The sequence below is a fragment of the Cryptomeria japonica genome, chromosome 7 (genome assembly GCF_030272615.1).
Source record: "Cryptomeria japonica chromosome 7, Sugi_1.0, whole genome shotgun sequence".
In the NCBI taxonomy this organism is placed as follows: Eukaryota; Viridiplantae; Streptophyta; class Pinopsida; order Cupressales; family Cupressaceae; genus Cryptomeria; species Cryptomeria japonica.
The window spans coordinates 363104842-363119999 of record NC_081411.1 but is presented as its reverse complement, the minus strand read 5'-3'; positions in this window follow the sequence as shown (position 1 = coordinate 363119999).

The window sequence follows — 15158 nt, the reverse complement described above, 5'->3', positions numbered from 1 at the left end:
CAAGTTGCCATTAGTTTTTATATTCAAAGTCATACTATATACTCTAGTCAGTTAACACTACCGAATCATGCAGTCGGTATACACAGAGAAGTCGGTATGCACAGTCTAGTCGGTTACATAAGAAAGCAGTCATAGAATGCAGTACACACTGAGTATCTTTTTATGTCTACCGAGCAGCAAAGATGACACACTGAGTTGATATACACCGAGTGAAATGTGTCCCCAGATTCATTGAACCTGGACATGCATATGAAAACATGTTACAAGATCGAGGCACATCTAACCGTTATCACATTGGAAATTGTACTAGAAGATTGCATATGATTTTGAGATCAATCTAACCAATGAAATATTTTGTATAGTTATTCATTCGAGGAATCGTGTTTGTAAGATCGAAGCGATGAATTGGATCACCATCTTAAGAGATCTATTTATACAGCATGAGTTAAGAGTTAAAGGTGTGTGCATGAATGTAAGAAGACTGTTACAGAGACACAAAGGTCATCGAGAAGGTTTTTAGAGAACAGTCGAAGAACAGAGTAAACAGAAGGGTTTACCGAGTTACTATATGGGTTACCGAGGTATGCTATAAGCAAGGTAATCTATTCTGAGCACATAGAATCTGCTATAACATTTTAGATGTAAAGTTGCAGATATTTGTAATGAATTCATTGTAATATTGTGAAGTTGTAAGATAAACCTTTAACAGCGTAAAAGACTCTAATCAAGTCTATAAATTGTAAAGCCTCTAACCAGGTGCAACATTTAGATTAAATGTTGTAAAGTCCTTTCGCAAGGTAGATCTAACAGATCTTGTTACTCCTAATAGGGTAAGCTATCAGAAATAGCTCATATGTAGCTCTAACCAAGCACTCTTTATTATTGCAGTAGTGAAGTTGTGGGTGCCATCCTCACCGTAGTTTTTCTCTCTAACCAAGAGTTTCTGCATAACCAAAATATATGTGTTATGGAGTGAATCATGTATGATTGTTATCTATTTGTTTTAACTTTATTTTATGTTACTACACTATTCTGTTTATGCATAACAGTAAAGTTATTATTCAAGAAAAGTTTTGGAGTACTGATTTACCCCTCCCCTCTCAGTACATTAGCTTTCCATATTGGGCCTAACATATTCCTCTTTTTATTGTTGAAAGAAGTTTCCAACCATTGGGAAGCACTAGCTACTGCAATTTTTTCTGTAGGAACCTGGTCATGCATCACATTCATCACCACCATTGGGTTTGTAGGATCTATAACCTCCTCAAGTGGTTTTTCTGTATCAATAATCTCTATAGCTGGTGGTTCTTGATTCATCTCTACCATTGTGTCTTCACCCTGTTGAGATGCCTCTAAATCAACCACCTTAGTATTGTCTTGACTTCCTCTTCTTTTACTCCTAGTTCTAGATAAAGTGGTATGAGCAGGTAATTGGATTATGAGGGATTACTTTGATTTCTTGGTAGTTGCACCTTCAATTTTAATTCTAATAGCACCTACAAGACAAGATTGAACAAATTTATTAGATGACATAATTGGGGCCTGTGAAGGAGGATCTTTGATAATACTTTTCCCAATCCTTTGTTCCCTTAACCATTTTTCAGTCCTTCGGATTACAAGAAATGTCCTATGCCAGAGTTTATCCTCTTCAACTTTTTCCCAATCTATCTCCGAGATAGGATGACCTTGAACCTTTTCAGCATACTGTGGGTCTATTACATCATTCTCTCTTTCTTCTATAATCTCAGAAACATTCATTTCTGACTTCATAGTGAAAATCTGGTTCATTGTGAACCCGGACCACATTGTTTTTTTGACCTCATACTCATCATAGCAGTCTTCCTAGAAATCTTCTAACTGGGGAATATGAGAGAAACCAGGCCTAAGGCTCAAATGAGTCTGTGCATACCCTTTACTATCAAAATTTGTTGGGGCTACATAATATTGCAAGTTGAGTTTTTTTTAAAACCACTTCTAGGTTCAATGCATCTGAAACTGATTTGCAAATATAATACCCTAACTCAATAGGTAAAGAAACTCCTAAATCTTGCTTTTCTATTGTCCTTTTATCAATGTGGGATAATTGCCTACAAATTTTCATTAACACAAAGTGGTCCAATGCATACCATGGAAATCTGAATGGTTCACCTTCCAATCCTCCCACTCTTATATATGTAAACTGAGGAAACTAAATGAAATAGCTACTGTAAGTACTTATCAGCTGCATGGTTTCACTTGACAACCTTTTGTTTACATTTCCCTGCAACTCATAAATAAGTCTTCCTGTAAACACATCATTCACCCTCCTAAAGTTCTCATGACATCTTTCCAATTGAAAGTGAGGATGGTAGTCATAAATCTTCATTCCTTCAACCCATGGTTCATGATGCAGTCCTAGCTAGGATCTTATACAAGCCAAACAATAAAACATATATGAAAACATATAGAAGTTTTTGTTTCCAAGGAAATTGCTCAGACCTTCATGAAGTATTTTTGCAATAAGTTCTACCCAATCCAAATAACATTCACCTTTTAAAAGTACTTGAATGAATAAATACATCAAATTTTCCTAGAAAAATGCATGTTGACTACCCATTTCCCCATGCAACAGAATTACAATATCCTTGACTTCTCTAATCAGGTGTTCTCTCGTTAATGGCTTAGGCAACCTTGAAACTTGCTTTTGAAATTTCAACCACCAATTTATAGCAATCACACTTTTGTATGTGGCCTTTTTCTTAGAGAAGAAGCCATAGGATGAGGCTATTGTCCAGTCTTCATAGGGTTCTTTAAGAGGAATTTTCATTATGGCTATTATAGTTTCCCTATTGATATTCAATAGAATACCCCCATTTGTAGACCTAATGCACCTGTGTTCTGGGTCATATCTATTCATATATTCTAGCACCAATTCAGGGCATTACACAACCATGGGAAAATCAACGGCTTCTATAAGACCACTATTCACAATTTTCTCCATCGTAGGGGAACCTATGGTATTTCTAGCTCTTTCTAAGAAATATTCTAGACTAGCTTGAGCTAAATAAGTATACCCAAACTTAGGTAAATAACATGCGAGACTAGAGCTCGGCTCTAGTTTTGGACATGCAGGCCTCATGGCGATGATTTAAATAGATACAAAATGAAGTAATTAACCCAGCTAAAACAAAATTCAACTAGCTTTCTTCTGTAACAAAGAAATAACTGAAATGGCAAGAGATTTCAGAATTCCTTTCATGCAAATTGAGTCCCTACTAACCCTGAAGAACAAAACTAATTACCTCTTGCACTGAATTCCTTGCCAATTTTAGTTTCTTAATGACAGAAAAATTTATTTGAAATCTATAAAGGGCTCAAAATTCAGCTTCACAATTACCATGCTTAAAAAATCAAATCCACTCGTGATAGGTTAATGTTGAAGTGACATAATTTTGACACTTGCATTAATGACAAATCACTCCACTCAAGGCGCTTACCACATAATGATTGCTTCTATTTATGAGAACTTTTTTAAATTTTAAGTTCCCAAGATTCCCAAACTTTTCTTTAACCTTTTCCCTCCATTCACTACCCGCCATTTGTTTATTTGCCCCATGAAATATGAACTTGCGAACATTTGAACCAAAATGAAGGGTTCAACGGTTCAAGTTCACTCATTGTTGAGATTTCTCTTGCACACTTCAAACTTAATTTAATAAAGACTCGAAACATACATACACAAGATGAATCTTGAACCAATGAACTAATAAACTAACATGTAGGTTCAAGTGGAGAGTTCAAAAATGACACTTCGACATGTAAAGGTCAACATAGGGGGAGTTTGCGACAAAACAACAATCACTCAAGAAACTATCGATGGGATTGCAATTAATATACTCTATTTTTGCTTAAAATGAATTATGGGAAAAAATAAATATTTGCAAAAATAGGGATAACAATAGACACATTGAGAATATAAAGCACCGAAAGAGAAAGTGAAGGTGTAGAGGAGCAAACTCAAAATATCTACATAACACAGTATATGAGTAGGTGCAAAACACCAAAAGAGACTGCATGCAAAATGAATAGGGGTGAAGAGAAGATGAATGACAATTGAGATCCAAGGTAGAAAACAGAACAAAATAGGACAAAGAAGGATTATTAGAAATACTTCTGCTAGAGATCAAGTGAAAAGTGTTGTGGATAGTAAGTATAGCAAAGGAGAGATTAAGAGGTAAGTTTGGTGAGAACAACAAGGCATAGAAGTAAAACAAGAAGAGGGACACACGGAATGAGTCACAAAGAAGAGAATTGAAGAGGGTGGTGCAAAAGAGTGAACTTAGATTCTATGCATAATACTGGCAGAGTAAAGAGATGATGAAGGTGGATGAAAGAGGTGAAGAAGATACCCAGAATAAGATGATATATTGTAGCAAGGTGCATGAGAGATAGCAAAGCAAAGAGGTGAAGAAAAGATACAGAACAAGATATTAATAGAGCTGAGAGTTGAATAGGGGTTGTAGAGAAACAAACTTAGAGTATTAGGATAAGACAACAATAGAGTAGGGATAACACTGTAAGCAAGCAACAAAAGTCCTGAACAAAAGTGCAGAATAATAGTGAGTTACAAAATTTCATTTGTAATTGTGTCTTAATGGTAATTGAATATTTACTCATTGTACGTCATCTGAGTGGGTTCTTAGATCAGGGGTTGGTGGTCCTTTGAGTTGGTGCTCATAAAGTTAAGGTTTGGTTCTCATAAAATTGTAATCAAAACTTTATTTGTGAGGCTGGATTAGAGAAGTAGTCTCTAGCAAATTTTCTCACCAAGGTTTTTCCCTACTATGGGTTTTCCTCGTACACATAGTGTTATGTGTATATGATGTGCATGTGTGTTTAGATTTTCATTCTTTGATATTCTTGTTATATAATTTTAGTGCTTTTATATTTCAAAGATCAAGTTTAAAAGTTCCACTTATTCACCCCCCCTCTCAGTGGTCTCTTTGTGTTCCTTCAACTAGTATCAGAGCCCTTGGTTCCCTGATAGATAAGCTTTCTCTATCTTGGATAGATTCTCGTTTGTGAATACAATGATTAGGAATGAGTACTCCTTAGTTAAAGTACCTAAGTTTGATGGCACCAACTATGCTTTCTAGAGTAGAAGAATGGAAACATATTTTTCATCCCAAGGTTATGATGTCTGCATGTCGGTTAAAAATGGTTATATTGTCCCTGATACTCCTCCTAGTAATCCTAATGCAAAATGAGAATATGAACACAATGATAAAGCCAAGCATGCTATAGTTAGTGGATTATTAGATACAAAGTTTGTTAAAGTTATGCACTATACGTCTACAAAAGAAACATGGGAAAAGTTGAAAAGAATTTATGAAGGAGATGTGAAGTTGAAGTAGGCTAAACTACAACATCTTTGAGCTCAATTTGAAGGTTTGAAAATAAAAGAAGAAGAAAACATTGTTGACTACCTACAATGGTTGGATGAAATAGTAAATGCAGTAAGAGGACTTGGAAAGGGTGTTACAAATGAAGTTATAGTCAAGAAGGTGTTGAGGTCACTAACAACAAAGTATGACACAAAAGTCTTTGCCATTGAAGAAGCTAAGGACTTTAAATCAATCACCATGGATGAACTATTTGGCTCATTATCAGAATATGAAATGAGAATGCTGAGTGTTGGACCTTCCAAGAAAGAAGCTACCTTCATCTCCAAGAAGAAAGGAAAAGACATTGCACAAGTGGTGATGATGATGAAGAATTAGATGCAACTAAGGCCAACTTTGTAAAGAAATTAAAGAAAGGATAAGGTAAGTATAGAGGAAGGGTGATCCTATAATACTGGGTTACAATTTTTAGCCAAATTTGACACTAAAATTAGCATTTTGCATCAGATCTTTACTTTTTAAAACCTATAGTAGCTAAACCATTAAGAATTTGAAGATGAAGTAAACTACTAATTTGTGAGATTTTTCATATGGATTATAAATATATATATATTTTAAAATAATTATAAATTAATTGTCCATATTGTTATGTAACTTTTAATAACTCAATATTTACAATAATCAACATTTTTCAAAAGTGACATTTATTTGGTAATGCATAACATTTTTTAGAAAGAAGGAGATTCTAATTTTTGAAATATAGATTTGTCACACCGATATCTAGTGAATGGATATTTTTTCATAATTTTTTGTTATATATATTTAATAGTTAATTTTTGAAGATAAAGTAAAATAAATATATTTTTTACGATTTTTTTTGTATATTTTTCAAATTTTCCACGTGTGAAACACAATCCTTAATGTTAGATGAAAAACTACATTCATAAGAAATAAAACATAAACATATTAAAAATTATACTATTTAGAAAGCTTATAATAAGGACTAAATACTTAAAAAAACAAAACTTCAAAATGAATTCATTTGACCCCTCAAAAGCTAATATTAAAGTGGATTTTAATCAACATTTTGATAGGTGCAAAGGAGAGTCCATTGTAGGTGTGATTTAGAAGTAGAGAGGTTCTATCTAAGAAATTTTAATCTAAGAGCCTTTGATCTAACTCTCCTCAAATAATTTCTTCAAATGGGACCTCGTAAAACTTAAATCATTATATTTTCTAGAAAATGTATGATTTCAACAAAATCAAGATGTACCAAAAAGTGTAACCCAACATTGTGAGATCGCCCAGAAAGCTTCCCTTCAAAAATTTTAACTTTTGGAGGATAGGACACTTTGCTGCCAAGTGTCCCTTTGATAAGAAAGAATACAAAGATGAAGAAAAAGCTAAAGAAAAGGTGAGGAAATTCTATAAACCAAAGAGAAAAAAATTCAAAAAGAAGAATAGTCTCCACACCATTGACAGTGATGCTAGTGATGAGAAAGGAAAATTAGATGAGAGCAGCAGTGGGAATGAGAGAGAAGCTAGTCTATTCATGGCATAAGAGGAATTAAATGAAGGATAGACATCAAGGAGAGATAGTAATACACAATCTTAAAAACTGCAGTTTGTGTATTAGTGATGAAGATGGTGAGATCAAAGTTGAAGTTGATTTAGAAGGAGAGTTAGTGTGTGCATTTGATGAGATTGATAGGTTGATGAAATAAAATACAAAGTATAAGAATGTTTCTACAAAGGAACAAAAAATAATTAAATAAGAGTCTTGAAGAGTTAGAGAAAAAAATTAATAATCTAAAAACACAATTAGAAGAAGCCAAAAGGATATGTGAAGTAATGAAATCAAACTTTGATGCCAAGGAAAGGAGGTGTAAGGAGTTAGAGTTAGAAGTGGTGATCTTGAGAAATCAAGTAGATAAATGCAAGGGAGATCTTCAACTAAGACTAAAGCATGAGGGAAACACAAATATATTGAATGATATGTTAAAGAAGAAAAAAAATTCAAAAGATCCTTCGAGCATAGATATGAGGTTGGTCAATGTTTTGCCAGTATGGATTCATCTAAAAGGGACATACACTTTGTATCTTCAAATGTGAATGGTCATGGGAAAACCTTCATAGTTAGCAATGCTCCAAGAAAGAAAATGGAGTTAAATACTACTGTTGAAAGCATGAAGACTCATGTTGCTACTCCAAAGAAGAATAAAGCTATTGCTGCTAGAAGGAATAATAATGTTGATCCAAAAGGAAAGGCCAAGCTGAATGATGATGGCTTCACCAAAGCTAAGGATATAAGGAAGAAGTTTAGAAGACCAAGATATGCTGCTCCAAGAAAGCTAATGGGGAACTATTCCTACAACAATAATTAGTATGCTTTTCAATTTCATGGTTATTACTATAAATATAATGCATATGGACATAAAATTTCAGATTGTAGACTTATGCATAGACCTACTCCAAGATATGGAAACAAGAATTATTTTTCTATCCTAAGAGATATGAATGTTATATGTTATCCCTACAATGAAATCGGTCATAAGAACAATGAATGTAGGAGAAAAATATTTCAGTCAAGTGGTAGCTCCTCTACTTATTCATTAAACAAAAGTGTAAAATGCTACTACTACCAAAACTATGGTTACATAGAAAATCACTACAAATCAAGAGCTACTAAACATAACAAGACAACAGATGTGAAATCAAAAACCAAATCTGATCAAAGCATTGTAGCAGAGAAAAAGAAGAGAACCGGGCAAGTTTGGGTAGAGAAGAAAAAGGAGAAAAGTGAATTAGGTTTGATTGTACAAACAACATTGCATGGAGAGAGAAAGAACCTTTGGATTGTTGGCAATGGGTGCTCCACTCACCTGAAAGGTGACAAGAAGTTTTTTATCAAAATTGAAGTTTGGAATGGTGGCACAATTAGATTTGGTGACAATTCTTCCATCAAAATAAAAGGTAAAGGATCATTGAGCATTGATGGGAAGTTGAAAGTACATAATGTATATTATGTTGAAGGACTAAAACACAACTTAGTGTAAGTTAGATGTGTGAAAAAGGCTAAAGGTTCACATTTGATTCCAATGGACGTGAAATAAGAAAAGAAAGAAATGGAAAACTAATTGTAGAAGGTAAGAGAATAGATGACAATGTGTATAACTTAAAGGAATGCTATGAGTCACAATGCATGATGGGACAATTAGATGAGAGTTGGTCGTGGCATAAGAGGTTGGGTCACATAAGCTTTGACATTCTTGTCAAGGTAAGAAGGAAAGGTTATGTAAGACACTTGCCCATGATTATTAGGCAAACAAACACCATATGTGATGAATGTTAAAAGGGTAAACAAACTAGAGTAAGTTTCAAGTCAAAGAGTACTCATCTACAAGGCCACTTGAACTAGTGCACACAAATTTATGTGGACCTACTAGGGCTAGATATTTAAACAATGAGAAATATTTCATGATGCTCATAGTTGACTATTCAAGGATGACATGGGTTACCTTCTTGCAGGATAAGTCACAAGCATTTGATGGGTTCAAGATTTACAAGAAAATGGTTGAGAGAGAGAGAGTGGGTACAATATGAAATGTTTGAGATTATACTGAGGAGGTGAGTTTACATCAAATGAATTTGAAGACTACTGTGAGCTACATGGAATTAAAAGACAATACTCTACTGGTAGAACACGTCAACACAATGGTTTTGTGAAAAGAAAGAATATGATAGTCAAGGAAATGGCAAGAACAATGCTGAATAATTCAAATCTGCTTGATGTTTATTGGAAAGAGATAGTCCATACAATATGTATACACTTTAAACATGGCTCAGCTGAGAGTGAACAATAAGAGGACACCATATGAATTGTGGTATGGCAAGAAGCCTTCAGTCAAACACTTTAAAGTCTTTGGTAGAAAATGCTTTATTAAAAGGGATGATGATGGAATTGGTAGTTTTTTATGCAATATGTGATGAGGGCATCTTCTCGGGTTACTTAACACATAGTAAGACATATAAGTTCTACAACAACCGCCTTAAGAAAATTGTTGAGAGTGTTAATGTTAAAGTTGATGAAGACATGCAAATAAAGTGTTGAAAATCAAATTGAAGATTCATGCCATAAAGAAGAGGAAAAATTTGAAATAAAAAAAGAAACTACAAAGAAACCACCAAGCATGTACATAAGTATCATCTTGAAGATAATATTATAGGAAACAAGGATGGAGGTGTACAAACAAGAAGGAAGCATGCTACAAACAATGAACAAGTTGATTTTACAATGAGGCCAACAAGAGTGCTGATTGGATCAAGGCAATGAAAGAAGAATTGTAGCAGATAGAGAAGAACAAAACTTCAGATTTAGTGCCACAACTAGCTAATAAGAATGTCAATGGCACAAAGTGGGTTTATAGAAACAAAGTGAATGAGGATGACAAAGTGGTTAGAAATAAAGCTAGATTAGTATGCAAGGGGTATGCACAAGTAGAGGGTATAGACTTTGAAGAAACCTTTGCCCCGGTTGCTAAACTTGAAGTAATAAGGATGTTTCTAGCATTTACAACCTATAAGGATTACAAAGTGTATCAAATGGATGTAAAGTCAAATTTTCTTAATGATAATCTTGAGGGAGAGATGTGCATTTAGCAACTTGAAGGATTTCAATTGTATGAGAATAAAGACTTTGTATGTACTAGGCTAAGGATGTTGGCAACTGCACACTCCAATGAGAAATTGTAGGTGATTGAAGGTATTGTCATTGATGGCAACCTGACAATCCTATGATACCGATAGGCACCGACACTGGTAGACTCAACACCGACACACATATCACTGACACCAAAAAGATTGATCACCAACACCATGGCTGACAAGAATTTTGTTTAAATGCATTTTGTATTTAATTGTAAAATCTTTTGTAAGCTGACTTGGTGGATTGTAATATGACTCATATAAGTATGAGATCATTGTAGATAATTTATATATAGAAGATGGAAGGATTAATACAAATCTAATATGCGAATTGTAAGGCAAATATTGGATAAGGGTTTATGTATATTACAGAGCTTAAACCGGTACTGAATCTAGCATAGTAGATGCTGATCTGAAGTAGTACAAGACACTGGATTTGTATAATCCATTTTTGTAAGTCAGTGAGACTTCTTTTGTAACTGAGCAGTGAGCTCTAGGCACTTGGCCTTCCTGCATGTGCAAGCCCCTATTGTAAACAGTAATATTCCCTTATTGGCCAGTAAGCGAATATTGTGGGTCACAAATCCCACCGAGGTTTTTCCCACACCGGGTTTCCTCGTTAAAAATACTGTGTTATGGTGTGTCTCTTATGTTGTGGTTATTGCTCTTATTTACTGCATTATTTTTGGTTTATCGGTACACAGTTTTGATATGATTTTCATGTTATAATTCAACTAAATTCTTATACCGTTCAGATACCGATTCATCCCCCCCTCTCAATATCTTTGGGAATCCTAACAATTGGTATCAGAGCTTGGTCCTCTATTTTCAAAAGCCTAACAACTTGAGGAAGATCTTGACACTGATAGAGATGGAAATCTTGAGAAAGCAATTGGAAACAACTCTTTCAGACTATGATGCAGAAAAAGTGAAGAATATCAAACTTGAAGATGATCTGAAGGCTACACAAGATATTATTTGAGGACTTCAAGAAAATTTCACTATTGCAAGGAATAAGAGAAGAGAACTTTGTGAAAAGATGCAGAATGATGAAGATGAAAAGGAAACTCTCAATGATCTGGTGAACAAGCTGAGACAAGAAATTAGTACAATGAAGAATGAGATGCAGGATATGACTATGAGATTTTGTAAAGAAATTGAAGATAGAAAGAAGAATGAAGATTACCTGACTAGAAGAATCAATGATGCTGCAAATGAAAATTTACGACTCAGTCATGAGAATGATATGCTAAAGATAGATCTAATTCACTTAGAACATGATAAAACTGAACTCATGAGATAGAAGGATTTCTTGGAAAATGAATTGGCTACTGCAAATCAACACAAGGAAAAATTCAAGAAAAGTTCAGAAGAACTTGATGACATGCTGAAGAATCAGAAACCTAATGGTGATACAAATGGCCTTGGCTTTGAAGTTGGTGAAAGCTCTGGTATTGCAAACAATCATGATCATAGTAAACTGGTAAGACAGCCTAATGCTTACAAATTTAATGGAAAATGCTTTAACTGTAACAATTATGGTCATAGAGAAAATCAGTGTAGATCTAGAAACTATCAGAACACTAATACACCCACCGGTCAATGTTCTAAATGCAACAAAGTTGGTCATAATTTAGAAAATTACAGGATGAATGTAAGATGTTATGTTTGTGGAAGATTTGGACACTTATCTAATCAATGCAGAACACATACCGGCATAAGATATGGGAAAGCTATTTAGAAAAATAATGTGACTTGTTATGCATGTAACAAGATTGGACATATTGCTAAATTTTGTAGAAGTAAGGCTTCATCGACAAATAACAAAGGACCCAGCTTGAAAGGTAAAGAAAAGGTTGAAGAGGTAAAGCAAGAATTCTCAAAACAATGGATTAGAAAGTTAGATCACAATGTTGATGGGAATACTCCTCCACTAACAGAACAAAGTAACACTCCACCGACATGAGACTCTTCATCTAACTGAAGGAAAATCCTTTGGGGGTTTGGCAACAAATTGAAAAACATGCTAATATACCCTCGGTTGATGGTGAGAAGTTGAATTACTTCTTTACCAGCAGATGAGTTAAATTTTGACTTAACCAGCAAGAATTAAATGTGGTAGTTGGAGAAAATAACATTATAAAGTAAGTGTTTTGGCTCCTTTTTTCATTCACCAAGCATTCAAACCTCCGAGAGCGCAAAAATTCTAAGCAAGGGCATCCATAGCGAGAAGGGAGCAAGTCATTCAAGAACACATACCTAAAGGTAGATTGAGGTATTTATAACCATGGCATCCTCCTTTGTTCCTAAATTTATAGAAAATCCTATTGTGATTGAGGTTATCAAGTGCCCTAGACCCATATTCAAACTTGTTCCCAAAATAGCAAAGAAAGATGATACCCTAGGTGCATTCTCTCAAATTCCTAAAGGAGTAGTTTATGTAGAGGATCCTAGGATATACATACATTGTCATATAGAGGAATTAGGAGAAGATGAAATCAAGAATATGTATCAGAGTATTTTATATGATGAATCTAGAAATATCAAACTGGAACATAAGATAGTGGAAACCCTAAGTTTTACTGAAATCCTTAGTTTCCCGGATTTTCCCAAGGATGTTATAAGGATTGTGCTAAGCAGAGTTCATGGCAGATTCTTTTGGTTGGATTCAATTCATAAGATCACAAAAGAAGTAGTTAGGGAAGTAATAGGGTTACCTTCCACCGGTAGCAGGCCTGATAGAACTAAAAAGATCTCTAATGACACTGTAATAGACCTAACCGGTGCAACATCTGACAAGAGGTCTCTAAGAGTCAATGATGTAAAGGACATAAATGTTAGATTTGTCAGTATGATCCTTGGCTATAAGGTTACACATACTGATAGGTTAAACTCAGTATCTAGCCTATGTATTAAAAGTTCTTATGACTTAGTGAACAACAATGCTAAGAATGGCATCTGTGAATGGCTTAAAGATGAATTGATAGACAATTTGAAGAAGATCAAAGGAGACAAGAAAGGAACTTTTAGATTTGGAAATTTGCTTGTATGTTTGATGCTGTACATTACTAAGGAAGTACCCGGTATTGGCAGAAAAGACTTTGGCTTTGATATACCGGTAGGAAAGAAACTATTGGATACATTAAACAACATGGGAGAAAATAGAGAGAAAAATATAAATGAACATTTTCAAGCACTGAAGGCTTGAATGAAGACAAGAATTAGGCTGTCTTAGGCAATTGTAGATAAACATCAAAAGGAAATATGTTTTGTAATTAAGAAAGATGAAATCTGGATGGAGGTAGTTGTCCCTAGGACTATCTGGGTAACTGAAATGGGATATGAAACAAATGATAACATCATTGAAACTTATGCAAAAGCCCTCCTTGGAGCACCAAAGGAACCATTTGAGAAAGTCTTTGGCAATGCATAAACAATTGAGAGTAGCATTCAATCTAAGAAAAGAGTTAAGAAAGTTGAACAAACAGTAAGGAAAGGCACTAGACAAGCTAAAGCTATCAAGGAAGATGTATTGAAGCAAACTGGTATAAAGGAAAGTGAGTTGGAAGGACTTCAACCGGAAGCTCATATTCCTTAGGTTAACTAGACACATTGTCTAAATACATCATCGGTAACATTTTGACAGTTGATCAGATAAATGAAGACACATTCAAAGAGAGAATGAATAAGGAGAAAGAAAAATTCTTTGAGGAAATAGTGAAGAAGAATAAGGAGAAAATGGAAACCTTATTACCGGCACTAGGAGAAACAATTTTGGATTTCAAGAAACTATACAAAGATACCTGCAAAACTAATATTTTGACAGAAGACATACATTCAGAGATCAACAAAGCACAAGATGAAATCAACAATATTGCTGACAATTTAATAGGGACATCAGATCCATTTTTGGAAATTGAAAAGAACATTGTAGATCTTGAAGAGAAAATTGAGAAGTTAGAAAATGATAAAGAAAAGATAAAGGTTAAGGCAAAGAACTTAAAATGCAAACTAGGTCCTAAACTAGATTACCTCATTTCTTTGAGAAAAGAAATTTCTAAGGCTCTGGTTCCCGGACTTAAGACACCGGAAGAGAAAATGCACATACTCATTGGTACAGTTCAGAGAACATAAGCGACATTAAAGGATAGTAAAAGGTTCAGTGACAATCAAAATTCTGTGTTGGCAGATATTTTCTAGGTTGTAACCCACCGGTTACAAGGATCTAGGCAAGAACCACACTCCACTGACAGTGAATGACAACCTTTGTCATTGATGTCAAAGGGGGAGTAGTGGAAATGAGAAAAATGACCAGAACATAGACATCATCAGCTTAGGGGGAGCATACATTTTTGACAACATATTTTTGGTAAGATATTTTGGCAGATTCTTTTTGGACAACTTTTTTGGACACTTTTTGGATTTTTCTCATGAGTGTTGCCATCAATGCCAAAGGGGGAGATTGTTGGAAAATGCACACTCTAATGAGAAATTGTAGGTGATTGAAGGTATTTTCATTGATGGAAACCTTACAATCCTATGATACCAGCATGCACCGGCACCAACAATCTTGTCACCGACACACAGATCATCGACACCGAAAAGATTGATCACCAGCACCATGGCCGACAATAATTTTGTTTAAATGTATTTTGTATTTAATTGTAAAATCTTTTGTAAGCTAACTTGGTGGGTTGTAATATGACTCATATAAGTATGAGATCATTGTAGATAATTTATATATAGAACATGGAAGGATTAATGCAGACCTAATATATGAATTGTAAGGCAGATATTGGATAAGGGTTTATGTATATTGCAGAGCTTAAACTGGTACTGAATCTAGCATAGTAGATGTCGATATGAAGCAGTACAAGACACTGGATTTGTATAATCCATTTTTGTAAGTCAGTGAGACTTCTTTTGTAACTGATCAGTGAGCTCTAGGCACTTGGCCTTCCTGCATGTGCAAGCCCCTATTGTAAACAGTAATATTCCCTTATTGGCCAGTAAGAGAATATTGTGGGTCACAAATCCCACCGAGGTTTTTCCCACACTGCGTTTCTTCATTAA